Source organism: Monodon monoceros, unplaced genomic scaffold (assembly GCF_005190385.1).
Source record: "Monodon monoceros isolate NGI ecotype Baffin Bay Population unplaced genomic scaffold, NGI_Narwhal_1 Super_Scaffold_4, whole genome shotgun sequence".
Classification (NCBI taxonomy): Eukaryota; Metazoa; Chordata; class Mammalia; order Artiodactyla; family Monodontidae; genus Monodon; species Monodon monoceros.
In genome coordinates, this window is record NW_021703781.1 from 66,716,398 (window position 1) to 66,733,587 (window position 17,190).

Here is a 17,190-nt window from a genome sequence, read left to right on the forward strand (position 1 = left end):
AGGCCTCCCTTTCTTATGGGACCAAACAGCTGTCCCTCTGCCACTCTCTCCAGCGTGAAAACGGTGGCATCACTTCCTTATCAACAAACTATCTCAGGTGCACAGATGCTCTCTTAGCATCTTCCTGGAAAGGTTGGTCCAGGCACTCCCCATTCAAGACAAGTCAACTGCCTTCTGTCCAATTAGGACAGGAAAGCTGTTCCCACTTCCTTGCTGCAGGCCAGCCGTGATGAGCACAAGATGACTTAGATTTGTAAACCTTGCTGAGAGGGATACTTATTCCAAAAATAATGAGTCTATTAAAGGCAGGAGGCTGAACAAACTGCTGTTTTCACCTGTGCATAGAGCAGGCCAGATTTAGTGATCTGGAGAAAGGAAATGTGTTCCAACCCAATGTAATGCACACATGTGAGCGCCTAGTATATAGTAATGTCCAGCTGTGTTTTCTAGGGACCAGAGGCCTGTGTGCATGAGGTCAGAGCCTTTAGGCAGAAGCCTTGTTCATTTCTGCATCCCCAGTTTGTGTAAACAGTAAGTGCTCAATAAGCATTCACTGAATGAAAGACTCTGCCCTGGGATCAAGAGGAGGGGACAGAGGGTGATAATGATTCAAGGGGTCAGAGAAGACATCACAGAAAATGGCCCTGTAAATGGAGATTAGAAAGGTAAGCAGAATCTCCCTTTCATTACTATATGTACCAAAACTCAAGACTTTTTTCCCTATCACTCACATCACAGCCAAGAACATACCCACCTGGACCACTCCATCCACCCTCTCTTTCCCCAACACACAAAAGCAAACCCAGAAAACCAGACGTTTCTTTACCTCAAGTTGCTTTTCTATATAATTTCCATATATAATGGTCAGCTAAAAGCTCATTTCTTACCCCTTATACATTTAACTGATAGATGGGATAAACTGAGAGAAGAAAAATCACAGAAGGGATAGAAAGAGAAGAAAGAAGGATACTAGTTCTTCATGGCAGAAAAGCAGTGATCTTAGAAAACTGTGTTTCAAACGTCCCAACCATGAGACATAACGGCTCAGAACAGGAAGAAATTAGCTTTTTTTCAGTAACAGCCAGTATTCTACCACCCCTTAAATCAAGCAAAAATAATTATCATACACACACACACACAAAGCCACTGGCAGGCAACATCCGACAGTAATGATTTCACACTCAATTTATCCCGAGCTAGCTTATACCACATCACAGCAATTTCACCGGGTAGACTTGCTTCAGTTCACCTCTTCCTAACCTAGAGTAAACGACCACCAATAAAAGTCCAACTCAGCCTGCAGCACTAGTGGGCTTAGAGTCGACGTGAATTTAATGTCCCTCACTAATTCTGGTGGCTGGAGAGAGCAAAGGGCGTCCCTCATTAACCAGGAACAAAAGAACAGCTAAATGGTTCTTAGCATTCCTGTCTAGTCCAGACTATGTAGACATAAACGATCGATTTTTCTGAGAAAGGTGATGGATTCAATGCTACCAAGAAATATATCCTTTACCAAAGAGACGGCAAGGATTAGTGCCCTGGCAGAATCTAGTTGGCTACTGATATCTGCTAAGTTTGGGTCATGTTTCAAATTTCCAAGACAGAGAGATTCTTGAAAATGTCATCACAAGCCTGAAAAGTTTTCAAACGATGCAATCCCTCAAATGATGGTACCCAGGGAATCAGTGTGTCTGGCTTCTAGGCTGTATGGGTATCTCTTCTTGGACTATCTGTAGATTAGTTATCTCAGGTGGCTTGCTCTATGCTGCTGGCAGTAGACTCAGAGAATAAGAAGTTATTTTTCAATATTAGATAGAAATAAACATAATTAAGACACGAAATGGGCATTTTTTTTTTTGCGGTACGCGGGCCTCTCCCTGTTGTGGCCTCTCCCGTTGCGGAGCACAGGCTCCGGACGCGCAGGCTCAGCGGCCATGGCTCACGGGCCCAGCCGCTCCGCGGCATGTGGGATCTTCCCGGACCGGGGCACGAACCCGTGTCCCCTGCACCGGCAGGCGGACTCGCAACCACTGCGCCACCAGGGAAGCCCGAAATGGGCATTTTGAATTATGAGCTGTTTTGTTAATTTATGCAATCATTCCCCTGATTTAATTTTTATAGTTGAACTAGAACCGTACCTTTCCAGCAGTGAGTGCATAAAAACACAAAAAGGCATTCAAAGTACAGGAAACGGGCTTCCCACAGGCCACTTAGCAGAGTTTAAAAGTGTGTCTACACTATTGCGATCCTGTTTAGAAATTTAAAAGCATTACTTTGAAAACTAAGAGGCACAAAGTACTCGTCCTTGATAGCTACCACCATGGCACCCTTAGGGATTAAAGATTCAGTGAAGAGTCTCCATGGGCTTTTTGCCTGAATGCAAACCTTTCAGAGAAACAAAAAATCTAAAACACATCTGGGGACATCTCCCAGCACCTGAACGCGGGTTAGTCCAGGTGAATGCGCAGTGGGTGTAAAAGAACAAATCCACGCACGAAATCACATTAATAGCAAGTCAAGACCAGGGTCATTTAGAAGTAACGTGTGGCTGAGGCTACCCCACGCTCATGATCCCCCAGTGAGCGAGTTAAGGCCACCTTGCTTTGGGGAGAGCCTCATCCTCCCCACAACTCCAGACACAGAACTGCCATCGTCTCCACGACCCACCACAGGCCACAGAGAATGATCCAGGCTGGAAAGGTGACCACACCATGGCAATGGCACCTTCCCCAGGACTTCCTGAGGTGAGCAGGGGAGAGAGCAGCCTTTTCCCCTGAGGTTGAGCTGCTCGGAGCCCCTGTAGCTCCGTTCTTTCCAAGCAGAGAGAGTAGGTTTGTGAGCACGAACACACCTGCAGAGACAAGCCGACGCCCAGAGCACACACACAGCACCTGAGGCCCAGGCTTCAGCCCCTCCGGCCCTCTGTGGCGGCCTGGTCCTGTTGTGCTTTACTTGGTGTTAGGGGTTGACTTGTGCCCCCTAAGAAGATACGTTTGTTGCAATTCCAATTCCCAACACCTCAGAATGTGCTCCTCTTTGGAAACCGGGTTGTTGCAGATGTAATTAGTTAAGATGAGGTCAGACCAGAGTTAGGTTGGCTCTTAATCCAGGATGGCTGGTGTCCTCATAAGAGGAGGAAAGGGTGACAGGCTTCCTTAGAATGCCAGGTCACAGGAGGCAGAGATTGGAGTTACGCTGCCACAAGCCAAGGAATGCCTGGCGCTACCAGAATCTGGACCAGGCAAAAGGAACCCCCCTCCTGCCCTCACAGAGGCCTCGGAGAGAGGCTGGCCATGCCAACACCTTGACTGTAGACTCCTAGCCTCCAGAACTGTGAGAGAATAAGTTTCTGCTGCTTTAAAGTAACCCGCTTTGTAGTACTTTGTTACGGCAGCCCTAGGACACTAAGACAGCTGGACTGAGGTGAGTTTCTGCCACTTTTGACCAAAGGTGCTGTCTCCCAGGGGAAATTGGGCTGGCCTCACTTCTCAATTTTAGAAACTAAAACCTTTTTGCATCCAAATGCCTTATGCAACACAAATAACAGTTGTTTTCTCAAACTGTTAAAAACAAGTGACGGGGCTTCCCTGGTGGCGCAGTGGTTGAGAGTCCGCCTGCCGATGCAGGGGCACGGGTTCGTGCCCCGGTCCGGGAAGATCCCACATGCCGCGGAGTGGCTGGGCCCGGAAGCCATGGCCGCTGAGCCTGCGCGTCCGGAGCCTGTGCTCCGCAACGGGAGAGGCCACAACATAAAAACAAGTGACGTACCCAGCTACAGTCCTTTAGTTTTGCACGAATACAACTTTCTTCTGAAAAATTATACAAATGATGGTGTTGGTAATCCAGGCCTCACGCTGGAGTCAAACTTCGAAACTCAACTACCAGTGCTGGTTAATTTCAGAGCAAGGCCACCATTCAGCTGGCACCATCTGAACTAAAAACCCCTGCGGATTACAAAAGAAAGTTTTCCTTCTGCTTCCTTTTCTTTTTTTAAAAAATAAATTTATTTATTTATTTTTGGCTGCATTGGGTCTTCGTTGCTGCGTGCGGGCTTTTCTCTAGTTGCGGCGAGCGGGGGCTACTCTTCGTTGCAGTGCTCAGGCTTCTCGTTGCGGTGGCTTCTCTTGTTGCGGAGCACGGGTTCTAGGCGCACGGGCTTCAGCAGTTGTGCCACGCGGGCTCATTAGTTGTGGCTCGCAGGCTCTAGAGCACAGGCTCAGTAGTTGTGGCACAGGCTTCGCTGCTCCGAGGCATGTGGGATCTTCCTGGACCAGGGCTTGTACCCGTGTCCCCTGCATTAGCAGGCGGATTCTTAACCACCGTGCCACCAGGGAAGCCCTGCTTCCTTTTCAATTAAGGTATCTGATATGCAAATACTTTTCTCATTAACCTCTTATTTTGCTGAACTTGGCAAGAAAATTCCTCGAAGCCTTGCAGTTCTGGCCGGTGATTTCTGTGACTGATCTTAGACTTGCAAGTAACTCTCAGCAGATGCCATTCCTGGGGCTGCCAGGGTTCTCCTCAAAAAGCAGGGCTGCTTATGACAAGAATGAGGCAAGGAGAAAAACTTGAGAAGGAAGAACACTGATGTTTAGACAGAGGACATGGAGTGGGTTGAATTGTGGCTCCTTCAAGGCATGTTCACCTGGAACCTCAGAATGTAACCTTGCTAGGTATAGGGGTTTTGCAGATGTAATTAAGGTAAGGATCTTGAGATGAGGTCATCCGGGATTAGGGTGGGCCCTAAATCCAATGACAAGTCCTTGTGAGAAAAGAGAAGGGGAAACAGATCGAGAGACACAAACAGGAAGGCCACGGGGAGACTGGCAAAGATTGGAGTGATATGTCCACAAGCCAAGGAACGTTCAGGATTGCCAGCCGCCGTCAGAAGCTAGGAGAGAACATGGGACGGGCTCTCCGTCAGAGCCTCCAGAAGGAGCCCACAACCCTACTGACACCACCTCGATTTCAGTTGTCTGGTGCCCAGGACTGTGCGTGAATAGATTTCTGTTGTTCTAAGCCACCAAGTTTGTGGTCCTTTGTTACAGCAGCCCTAGGAAATGAACACAGGGCATCTCCAAAAGCACAGACACTGAAGGGCAGGCACAGGGCGGGTCTAACCTCATTCACCACAAACCATATTCCACAGCACTACACAAAACTTGGCATTTTCAGGATTTCACAGAAATCTCTTCATAATCAATCATGATGTTAATCCTAAAATTTGCTTGGAAACCCTCATCGTCATGCAAAGTCATGTATTAACTTGCCCCTTTGTACACGGTGCTGGGCTGGAAGCAAGGAGGCTGAAGCGATCCCCCCTCTAGAACGGCTAACGTGGAGTGCCGCCCAGACACACGGGATGATGTGAAGCCAACAAGACATCATCTTTGACTGTCGGCCAGTAATTATTTACATCTATAGTTATTCTCTTGTATTTGTTATGGTTTCTTGGAGCAAGGTAAAGAATGAGGCCACTGTGTGGCCTTTAGGAATAAAGTCCTAAATCCATAAGCACTGGCCCTGAGTCACTGCCAAGTGAAGAAAAGGAAACTGTAAAACAATAGGCACAACATGGTCCTATTTGTCTAAAACAAGAATATATACCATCCCACGTTTATCTGTGCGTTGGCAACAGGAGAAAAGCAAGATACAGAACTACATTCGGGATGACAGAATCCATGTGCCTAAACTCCAGATACGTAAACACTTCTGTGGCTGCCAGGGACTCCGAACAACACCCACCTCTGGGGAGCGGGGGTGGGGAGGGAGAGGGGGATGTCTACTGGGATGTCTACAGCTGGCAAACTGTAGCCCTGCTTTTGTAAATAAAGCTTTATTGGAACGCAGCCATGTCCATTCGTTTGCGTGGTGTCCATGGCTACTCTGGCCCTTCAACAGAAGAACTGAGTAGCTAAGACAGAGAGAGTAATGGTCCGTGAAGCTGAAAATATTTACTATCCGGCCCCTTACAGAAAGAGTCTGTACAGACAGAGTTACCATCTGCCCTCTGCCTTGTATGATTCTACACCATGTGCTTCTTTGTTTATTCATATTTATTTAAAAGGAGCACACATTACTTTGTAAAGAAAACTTTTAGAAGTTCTCTACTTGGACAGGGCAGGGCATCCCAGGCAGTCATCAACCATCTCCCTGGAAGCAGGTGGGAACTCAGACGTTTTCAGGATAAGAAGGAAAGTATCTAGTGGCCTGGAAAGGGAAGGTGTCTCAAAACAAAGAGAATATAAAATAAAGCTTTGAGCAAAAATTCTCAAATATCCACGGAACGACCAGCAGAGAAATTCACTCAACTCCCTAGCACCCTGCTTTCATGCAACAGCTTTAATATTCCGAAGGCCTTTTGGAGTACTTTTTTTTTTTTTTTTGTACAATAAGCAGAGAAGTAGTTGAACGGGGTGGCCTGGGGAGTGCTGGGGGTGGTGAAACACAGAACTGCTCTGAGGCTTGCTTTTCGCTCTCACCAATAGGTTGTACCTTCTTGTGTTTTCTGGGTCTCAATATCCTTAACTTTAAGAAGGTCAGACCAGATTAAATCTATGTAACGTTCCTGCCATGGTATTTCTAGGGGTCTTGAGCAGGAATTACCTTTAACACAGAAAAGCAGGTAGAGAAGAGATCTTTCAGGTTGGTGCCAGGCCAGGTCTGGGAACCAGCCAACTGAGTTGCACCCCGCGTCAGTGTGAGCTCAGATTAGGCAAGGCCCCAGTTACCAAATGGCTCTGAGCTGGAAGTAATGCATGAGCTCAGTCAGAAATTCCTTTCCAATACTCTCATTGCAAAGTCAGTTAAATTCAAACCACGAGACACAGTTATTAATGAGCACACCCAAGACCATTATGGAGCTTGAGAGTTGTGTTAAAAAGTTGTGTTAAAAAGTCACAGTCCCTCCAATTTTTCTCAGGGATGGTTAAAGGGCCAGTAGTGGCTGTGATGGACAGAGAAGCTGGGTCACATATTGGGGTTCGTGACAGATTCCACACACATGCTACCCACGACAGAGCGCCTCTTGGTGGTCCCACCCCCAGTGCTGCAGGGCCTTTTGATTTTATCACACATGAACTCCATCTTCCTGCTTATCCTCCCACCAAGGAAAATGGGAACCAGCTGGGTTGGCCCCAAACCTGGGTGAAACTTGGTTCTGCCCCAAGGAAAGCTTTGATGGACCAGCCTTGTCAGGACTCTGCCCTGTTAGAGTCGTCATCGGGACTTGTCGTGTGCTGGAAAATTCAAGCTGCCAGACGATGAGGGAACTGCTCGTAACACACCAGCACAGTCTGCCTAGTTCCTGCCCGAAGACTCACATTACTGGGCACACCAGATGAGGACACCTGGGGCATGAGCGCGGTTAACTCTTTCCACCACAACGCTATGAAAATTCAGCAGCTTTTATCACCTTAGAACGGGCTTAGAGAATTACATGCATGTGTCAGCAGAGGCTTCTGATCTTGGCTTTCTACCTCAGCAATGGAGCATCCTGGGGCCAACCAAACTCATAAAGACTGGTGTCAGCCCTTCTTCCATATTTTTAACGCAACCAAGTGGAGGGGCAGGCAATTGGAAGCACTTGGTTGTGTTAAAAATATGAGAAGAAACACTGACACATTTTACATTTTTAGGCTTTTTCCTAGGTTTTTTTTTTTTTTTTTTCACTTGAAATGTCCATCTATGGCTGCTACGTTCTTTTCTTAGTGAGAAGCTTTATGTTCTAAGGGAAATCAATGTAACGCTGGGAGCTGAAAACAGGGAAAGTGGTCCCTAGGGCTGCCCAGGAACCAGCTCGGTTAGAGTTCGTATGCATGACTCAACAATAGCTGAGCTTTTTACTAATGGATTTGCTTACATGAGAAAAATGAGAGTTTAATTAATCAATTAAGCCCTGACAGTTTAAAAAAGTGACTTAAGATACACCAGCTAGTTGTCCTTAGAGATGAGCTAATAAGCTCATCTTTACACTATTTATATAATATTGCAAATAATATTATAAATAATGTTTATATTATAAGTAGTGCTTATAAGCTCAAATAATAAGGAAGAGAGGGAGGAGGTGAGGTGAGGTCTTAGGTTTCATTCATTTGGCAAAAGCTGATGGCGGACCAATTCTCATCAACCTGATGAAGAGGAAACAAATGCCATGGACTATGGGCTTTGGAGACAGACATTATGGATTCAAATCCAGGCCCTGCCAGTAATCATCTGGGCAGCTGCTCTGAGCCTCAGTTTCCTTATTTGCAAAACAAAGGTGAAAGTAATACAGAGTAATGCACATGGGTGAAAGGACATTAATGAGATAGGGTTATAAAGTGCAGTAAGAACTAATAATAACTACAGCCATAATCACCCTTTATTAGATATTCCTGTCCCGATGCTTACCCTGCAGAGGTGTGGCTGACTCCAAAACAAGGGACTACAACAGGTGACACTGTTGGTGTGATGTGCCCAGTGAGGTGGGCATGGGGGAGAAAACCACCCAAGACTACTGCGGAGGGGGGCACCACAGAAGGGGAGCGCTTGGTTAGATTTAAAGGGGAGCAGGAGGTTACTAGGCAGATAGCACCCCCCGCCTCCTTCCCTCCCTCCCCATTCATTCCTCCATCTATCCATCCACCATCCATTTATTGAACACCTACCTACCTTCCATCAGATACTATTTTATTTTATTGTATTGAAGTACAGTGGATTTACAATGTTGTGTTAGTTTCTGGTGTACAGCAAAGTAATTCAGTTACATATATCTATTCTTTTTCAGATTCTTTTCCATTATAGGATTACAGGTTACTACAGGATACTGAATGTAGTGCGCTGTGCTATATAGTAGGACCTTGTTGTTTACCTGTTTTATATAAAGTAGTGTGTGTCTGTTAATCCCAAGCTCCTAATATATCCCTCCCCCACCCTTTCCCTTTTGGTAACTATAAGTTTGTTTTCTACGTCTGTGAGTCTGTTTCTGTTTTGTAAATGCATTCATTTGCAGATCCTGTTTTAGGTGCTGGGAACATGGCAGCACCTGTCATGAAGTTTACATTCTAGCAACAGGTGACAGACAATGATGTGTATATAAACAAAGAAGAATTTCATATCGTGGAAAAAAAGTGCCATGAAGAGAATAAAACAGGGCCAGGGGACCTGGGGGAAGAATGTTCCAGGCAGAGGGAACAGCGAGTACAAAGGCCCCAAGACGGCGAGAGAGTGCTTGAGAGACAGAAAGAGGGCCAGTGGGCTGGAGTGAATTGAGGGGAGAGACGTAGGTGACTTGGGGGGGCAGGGCAGGAGCTTAATTGCAGAGGGCTGGCTAAGCCAAGTTAAGGTTTTTCAATAGGTTTTTACAGTTCTGAGGTTAAAAGTCAAAACAAAAAAAACCCACAGGGGTTTCCCTGGTGGCGCAGTGGTTAAGAATCAGCCTGCCAATGCAGGGGACATGGGTTTGGACCCTGGTACGGGTCTGGGAAGATCCCACATGCCGCGGAGCAACTAAGCCCGTGCGCCACAACTACTGAAGCCTGCGTGCCTAGAGCCCGTGCTTTGCAACAAGAGAAGCCACCGCAATGAGAAGCCCGCGCACCGTAACGAAGAGTAGCCCCTGTTCACTGCAACTAGAGAAAGCCCACGTGCAGCAATGAAGACCCAACGCAGCCAAAAATAAAATAAATAAATTTATATATATAAAAAAAAAAGGTACATTTTTTCCTTATGCTTTAAAACTCTTTAAAAACCACAAAGGAGGGCTTCTCTGGTGGCGCAGTGGTTGGGAGTCCGCCTGCCGATGCAGGGGACATGGGTTCGTGTCCTGGTCCGGGAAGATCCCACATGCCGCAGAGCGGCTGGGCCCGTGAGCCATGGCTGCTGAGCCTGTGCTCCGCAACGGGAGAGGCCACAGCGGTGAGAGGCCCGCGTACAGCAAAAAAAAAAAAAACCCACAAAGGAAGGCTGGAAATCTGCACTCGCCAGCACCCCCCACCCCAGTCCTTAGGCCCTAAACTTTGTTATGTAAGAACCAACACCTTCTTTAATCTGTTGCCAGAACAAGATACACTTTGCTTCCTAAACAAGCTGCCAAAACAAAGCAGAAAGCTGGGCTAAAACTCTCTGTTAGAGGATGTTCTAAACTGTTCAAAACACATTTCTCTATCTTTTCAAGTATGTTTATTTGGACAAGGTATACGGATATAAGCGCGGATGCAAGGAGCCAGCTGCAGAGCCCCAAGACAAACTAACACTATTATTATTTAGCAGGAGGGTAAGATAAAAGCCGCCTTAAGTGTAAGCAAGCATTCCTGCTTCATCTAATGTTTATGAGCAAAAAAACGACCTCAATGTGAACCAGCGATGCTGAGGACACAGACACGTATTTGCCAAAGACATTCCAGGCTTGGTGAACAGGAAAAGCAGTGGGGTTTGTTTCCTCTTTTATTGGGGCCCCCTCCCTGCAAGGTCACAGTTTAAGCCTGGGCAGCTTAAGGCACCAGTTAGACTCATTCTTGCCCATATAGACTCATACCAGGGGCTCTGCTTTAGAAAACGGAGCTGGGGACAGTCTTTGAATCACAGCATTAAGGCCATCTTGGGCTCCTTTACATACCACTACTACATCTTTACATCCTGCATATTCCAGGGAAGTCCCCATTTCAAGTCATCTGCCTCATCTGGACACCCCATGTCCTGATATCTGATTCAAGAAATGTGGGCTCTTTTTTTGTGTGTGTGTACGCGGGCCTCTCACTGTTGTGGCCTCTCCCGTTGCGGAGCACAGGCTCTGGACGCACAGGCTCAGCAGCCATGGCTCACGGGCCCAGCCGCTCCGCGGCATGTGGGATCTTCCCGGACCAGGGCACGAACCCGTGTCCCCTGCATCGGCAGGTGGACTCTCAACCACCGCGCCACCAGGGAAGCCCGAAATGTAGGCTCTTTTAAGCAGCACTGTTCTGACTTCCCAGTAGACACTCCCAATTCTCGAAGACTTCATACTCTAATACATAAGAATATATAAGGCATATTTTTTCATTTGTGATCTACAAGTTCATTGGACTGGATAATTTTCTTAAAAACAAAGAGGATAGGAATACATTGCCTTTAGGTCAAGTCCTAGGCTTGGCATGCTCTTCTTCTCACTGAAGCCACAAGCAGCTTTAGCATGTGGGGCTTTAAATATAAGAGCATAAGTTTAATATCTGGACCTCAGGAAGAAAAATTTATAAAGCTCTCCCCTCCAAATTTTACAACCCGCAGAACCACTATTCCTATATCCTTAAAAGATTTCCCTGGTAGTCTTTCAAACATTAAAGGCTGCTTGGATGGGGAATGGATTTGTCCTTTTGAAAAAAATACACAGAATAGACTATGTGGACAGGACACAGGTGGTAGACATGCGAACTTCTTGCAGACAAAGCTCCCGGGTGGTCTTTGTATGGGAATCACTGACATCCACTTGTTTATTCATCAACTACTGAGCAGCCAGCATCCATAGTCACTGTGCTACATCCTGGTGATAAAATGGACCTAAAATACTTATGTTTTCTGCATTCATAGATCTTAGATCTAGTAAACGAGGGAGTGGATTTTCAAATGAGGAAATGCTTCTAAGAGAGCACAAGGTGTCGGATACATAGGTACCTCCAAGTAGAGGTAAACGGAAGATGTGCTTTGTAATGAGTCACAGAAAACACCATGGGCCATTCCAACCCATCACCAAGAATGACTCCAACAAGTAGAGGTGTTTCCTGATATGCTCAGCCAATGTCAGGCACCACCCCTACCCGAGCTGGGCCTGAGGAGGGTTCCCTCCCCAGAGCAGCCTGTGGCCACTCCTTGCAACATACCATGGTGCTCAGCACATCATATCATGTTCTTGGAGAAATGCCAAGAACATGTAATACATATAGTCTGTATATCAGATCGTTGTTTAATAAGATTATGAATGTATACTTATAAAATTTAAAGCTATAATTAGAACATAGGTCCACCAAGAAAAGTTAAGTAGAACTAAGCAAAATTGGCTATTTCCAATGTTTTGTTCCAGAATTTGTTACGATTTCATTTTGTAATCTGTTAACCTCTGACAGCAAACACACAACAGCATATGCTAAAGGTGTAAGAAAACTTTTAAACGGAAAAAGTTCCAGCCATTGACTTTTTTGGTATCTGTGCACTGGAAAAAGGCTGTGACTATTTTATTTCATTGACAAAATGAGACCCAACTCTCAATCAGAAAGTCTGAGAGTTACTGGTGCAGAGGGGGAAAGGAAAAAAGAAATGAAAGCACTTAGCTACAGGTTCCAGAAGAAAAACCAAATAGGTGTGCCCAGATTTACACACAAGGCACACCTATTTTTTACACCTTATAAAACGTGCTATAATACGAGATGCTTTTTTTTAAAAAAAATGGTGCATTTCTGGGATGCACTTAAGATAGGATTCCTTTCAGAGAAGTTTGATTAGGCACTGCATCAAATAAGGCCCACAAAGGACCAGGAGGGGAGAGGCCAGGGGCAGAAGAATGTATATGCAGAAGAGTGCTTAACCCCTGCTCCACGACCCAGCCCAGGATGTGATTTCAAACAAAAAGAAAACAAAGCAAAGACCAAAATGCTCAGGGCAAAATATTTGTCCTGTTCCTGCTCTTTTGATAAACACCCTCCCTTGGGGTCTTGCCTCCCCAACCCAGCCCTCCCAGTAGGTCTCAAAAGTGGTTACTTAATAGGAGTGGTTCTCAACTGGGGGCTGATTTTTGCCCCGCAGGGAACATTTGGCAATGGCTGGAGATGTTTTTAGTTGTTGAGTTGAGGAGGGAATTGCTACTGTCATCTAGTGGGTGGGTACCAGGGATGCTGCTAAACACAGGACAGTTCCCCACAGCAAAGAATCACCCCATCCAAAATGCCAGTCGTGCTGAGGCTGAGAAACCTGGTCTACAGGAGGCAAAACCATGATCATCCCTCTACAGACTTGGGGTGTAAGTGCTGAGTATTTTGGACTTTTCCGTCCTTTTAAATTAGCTATTATTTAGTTGGAGGGAAAAACCTGCAGACCTCTGTTGTCATGATATGATAGCCCCTGACCCAGTTGGATAAGCCACAGATGCAGGGGTTAAACTCACCGACACATGAAAATGCAGAAGGAACACACTTGAAAACACGAGGTCGAAACGTGCATTGAAAGCTTATTTCAAAGAGGCTGAGCCAGGCCTCACATTTAGTCTTAAAAACCCTTCTCAAAAGTAATTTATATGAAGGAGCTGTGGCAAATTCACCTTTTCTGTAAGTACATCATGACTCAACAAGCCTTTTGATCCATTATAGAATGGCAACAATATTTTAATTAGTTATTTTCACTTACTTGTCAGAACCTGTTTGGATAATCTAAATAACTTCACATCCTCTTAACATACCTCCTGAGACTGTCTCAGAGAAAACAGGCTCAATTTTCTTTTAAATCCCCAGTCCCAGTTAAGGGATAGATGAAGCTGTTATGGCAACCCCACACCTGCTGACTTTTAGGCTAGACTCACTTTTTCTTTTTTTTAACCTTTCCCTAATCATAAATCTATTTCTTTCATGGTTGAGATGATTTTTCTTGTCTCATTCCTTCTTCAGTGCTAGCACAGCATGCTTTAAAATTTTTTCTCAAAAATAAACTTTGGAGCATGGTTTGATTAATAACTAGGTTTTCAGAAAACCTGTTTGCATTAGAAAGGCAAGAATCTCTAGATTTCTTACATTTCCTGCCCAAAGATGGTAAAGAGAGGGCACAGTCAGCCTCTTTCAACCTGTAGCTGTAAGACAATATGAATAATACACAAGTGTTTTGCTTCCCCATATTCATTCATGGGAAACTTCTTAAAGGAAAAATCCTCACATCTATAGTAACAGACCAATTGAGTCAATTCCCCTCGCCCCTTTTACCACCAGACCCCCCAAACAGGGTTAAGTTCTTTCATCTCAAACATAAATTCCGCAGAGCTTTACAACCACAGACAAAACAAAACAAAACAATCTAGAAACCACACTCTCCTTTCAATCTTGGGGGTAGCAGTCTGAAAAAACACACTCTTTAAAAGGTCAATAAACTATTACTCTCAGTCAAATAACCTGCCTTTCCTGCTCTTTACTACTATATGCATGGAAAAAAACCCTCCGTAGTTCATTTGTATCATAAGAAAAGCAAAAAGTTTAAGTAAAATGTCCTTCAGGCCAAAGCAAGTGGCTTCTGTCGCCAGGATCCAGCATACCACATCTGGAGGACCCTGGGGGTCTCCAATGTCGCCAAGGAAGCGGGGAATTTCACGTCTGCTCTGCAAAGCCAAGGACACCTCCAGCAACGTCGCTTTACCTTAATCCAGGGCTCCTTTTCTTCTGCTTCGGTTCCTGGTTTTGCTGAGCAGGGAACTCTGGACTTCAAACTCACAACACGGCAAAGAGGCTTGTAAACGCCAGACCTCAGCCCGACAGACCGGGGCTCCCCGCCCGCCGGGGGGACGCGAGCGGGCTCCTCTCTGAAGCAAGGCTAACGAAATGCACGTCTCTCCAGAGACACACACCGGAAAAAAGAACAGACTGGGGCAGGCGTTCCCACCCTCCCTCTCCCCACTGCATTTACTAGTTAAACACACCAGCAACCACTAACGGGCCAGTCCATGTTTCTGAAAAAGGAGGGGGGTATGTTTTCTTTCTTTCTTTTTTTTTTAACTGCAGGTGGGGAAAGTACCATTTCTTCACATTCACCCACGCTTGTCTGCACCATTAATCTGACAGCGATTGTCCCCGGGGGCAGAGGCTTGCACTGAAACCAGTGTCTTATGCTTTTTAATTTCTTTCTTCGATTTGGGATGAAGGAAAGGTACACGACTGAGCATAGAGATGAAATAGCCTCCTCTCCTAAGTCACTGCATTGGAGGCACACTTTATGGCATCCTTTCTGTAGGTGTAATAAAACACAGTGCAACTTGATTTTGGTTTCCACTCGTTGTTCAGAATTTTCATATTTCAGAATGTTTGTATTGAGATAAATGGGATCCCCCCCAAACTTCACTTATGAAGCTTCCATGTTTCACACTGTTGTTACATTTTGTATTGTGTCCTTTTACTGCAGTAAAAAAATTACTAGTTACCTACATTCCAGGCACTTTACACACCTTACCCCACTGTCCACTAAACTGTCCTGCAGAAATGCCAGATGAAGCCGCCGCAGAAGGCAAAGCCACAGGCTCTGCGTATTTATGAACAGACGGAGCCAGAAACCTTCTACCGTGGTGCTAGCACAGCCCCTTTTATGTAGCCCTCCCTTAGAACTAGGGCAAGATTCCGTTACGACTCCTGTCATTTTTAACAAGACTAAAGTGATTTAGGGAAATTTTTCATGGAGATTATTTGCTCGTAAAGATCAGCTAATACATAAAAAGACCTTTGTGTGTGTGTGTAATCTCTCTAGGTTGGTTTGGAAGCAATCCCAAACATTGCTGAAGAAATGTAAGGATTTTAGCAATAGAACAGTGCTTCTAAAATGAAGAGGAAGCTACTGGATTACACATTATAATAATTACAGGGGGTTAGCTAAACTTCTAGTGCACTATCCTTCCAAGGAGTCAAAAGCCCCCATGAATGTGCTTTCACCACACCCTTTTAGGGACAGTTTCTCTAAGTGTGATCTGTAGCCCCCTGGCCCTACCAGAATCACCCAGAGCAGGGTGGCATGTTAACATGTAGATTCCTGGCCCCAGCCTGGACCCCTAGAATCTCTGGATGAGGTCTGGTAATCTATACTTTAAATGAGATATCCAGGTGATCCTAGAACTTTGCCTCTTGTTTGGGACATTAGTAGGCAGTCCACTGTTTGTCAGAGGAGTGAAAGTGTCCCTCCTTACAAAGGAAAAAGGGAAATTCAACCATGCTCCCAGGCACAGCGCTAGAAGTACAGGAGCATAAGATCTGGGATCACTGCCCCCCAAACTTAATCATCCTCTTCTACTCTCCCATATTTGGAGTTATCAGCTCCTCTTTCAGATTTTATTTCTATATTACCTCTATATCTTCTAGGATGGAGAGAAAGAGAATGGCTCATCTTTAAATTTGCCAAGCATATTTCCAAATGAAAAGAGCCCCAAATCACCACCAGACAGAGTCAAGAGTTTCAAGAAACCTGCCTAGTTGGGCAGCCCTTAGTGAGCAATAACGAGATGCCTTTCCTGTCGACTGCCTTCTCTACATTCATGTGCATGTGATTATGGGAAAGAAAGTGAAGAATAAAGAATCAAAGGATGGGCTTAGGGATCTGTTTGAGGTGATGGAAATGTTCTAAAATTGGACTGTGATGATGGTTGCACAACTCTGTAAATTTACTAAGGATTATTAAATCACACAGTTAACCAGGGTGAACTGTAAGGTATGCAAATAAAGATGTTACTAATCAAAGGGGCAGGTGGTGAACATCTGTTCCAAAGGGACTCAGTCTATATCAAGGAGCTGATATTGGAGCTCTCACAGTCCGTAGAAGCTAAGAGCCCTCTCCATCAACATCCTAGATACTGAGGAACGCCCCATCTAGGCAAATGTGCTGGGCATTATACAGAACAATTAAACAGAAAGCACAAATCCTCCAGGAGTTTATACTTAACAGACCACACTCAGGTGGATGTGATAACAGACATTAACAGACAGGAAAAAGACACGTGGGCATTTATTTCCCACGTGAGGGAAAGGAACCAGTAATTAGTAAGTAGGGTGGTGAGGAATTTATGCCCAAAGAGTATGTGAAGGCCATGACAAAAATTCATAATGGGAAAAACAATCATTCATCAACAAATCTTTATTTAGCAGCTGCTAGATGCCTTGTAAAAAGTATTGTAAAAGAAAATACTTGCTGGAACAATGATAGATTGAATTTATGCGCATGTGGATGTCTAAAGTTAAGTGATTTACGAAAATTTCAAAAGAAAGCATCAACTTGCTTTGTACGTGTTGATGACTATTAACTTGTACATCTGAAATAATCACATATTTAACTACATCAGAGAGTAAATCGGTGGGGGTGAGCCTGACTCCTTCATTCAGATAGGAAGTTATGAGCTCACTCAAAGTACTGGGCTTTTACAAAATCTTTTTCTTCATTTATAAAGGAAGAAAATGGAAAAAACATTCTTGAAGCATTGTATGTCAGGCCCTGTCCCAGATGACTCATTTA

At 45.1% G+C, this 17,190-nt stretch overlaps 1 protein-coding gene across 10 annotated transcripts in view; it reads right to left on the minus strand.

Annotated features, from left to right (window-relative positions):
• Positions 1–17,190, minus strand: part of ABLIM1 (actin binding LIM protein 1) — a 320,517-nt gene that overhangs the window by 71,372 nt on the left and 231,955 nt on the right. The window contains exon 1 of one of the 10 annotated variants that reach the window (XM_029244854.1): positions 14,344–15,152. The exons of 8 other annotated variants lie outside the window; for them this stretch is intronic. The gene's annotated coding sequence lies outside the window, so the exon portion shown is untranslated. Of the gene's footprint in view, positions 1–14,343; positions 15,153–17,190 lie in introns of those variants that run through there. One more of the 10 variants, XM_029244855.1, reaches the window with a different exon arrangement.